The following is a 745-nucleotide window of genomic DNA, read 5'->3' on the forward strand; positions in this document are numbered from 1 at the left end:
ATTGGCTGAGGAGCAATGACGCAGAAACACACCCGTGACTGACAACTGCAGCCAAAATCACGACTGGTTGATGAAAATGCAGTAATAGTTTAACAATTTATAATATATCTATTAGTTAGGTTTACTATTGAATGAACATATAAAAGCGAACAATTTATTTTTATCAAAATTATCTTGGAGTCTTTTATGTGTTGGTTGGAAGAGTGCTTGGCTTACTAGGCTACTATTACGTTATTTTTATGAAGATAGAAAAAGTTCACTTTGAGATCCTTTAAAACATATTAAAACTCCACTTTACTTTTTGATAGTAGACTATTTTTTATTCTTAGAAAACTTCAAATCTCAAATACAATCTATGAGATCTATTAAACATAAGAACAAAATGTTTTAAATGTCTTTTTTTATTATTTAAAGTTTGTAAACCCAGCACGTAATGTATAAAACCCTGCACAATGTATTTCTTGTTATTTATTTATGTATTAATTTTAATTATTTCTTTTTATTATTCTGTCACATTTTATTGTTATTAATGACATGTATAATATTGTTTTGACATATTTGAACCAGGTTCATCACCTTCAAAAAATTCAGGTACCAAATCATATTTGATCACTAAATGTAATTTGTAGCCCACTTTTAAATAATAGTGATCTAGAAAAATCACTATTATATATATATATATATATATATATACACTCACCGGCCACTTTATTAGGTACACCTGTCCAACTGCTTGTTAACACTT

The sequence above is a fragment of the Etheostoma cragini genome, chromosome 14, assembly GCF_013103735.1.
Source record: "Etheostoma cragini isolate CJK2018 chromosome 14, CSU_Ecrag_1.0, whole genome shotgun sequence".
NCBI classification, from domain to species: Eukaryota; Metazoa; Chordata; class Actinopteri; order Perciformes; family Percidae; genus Etheostoma; species Etheostoma cragini.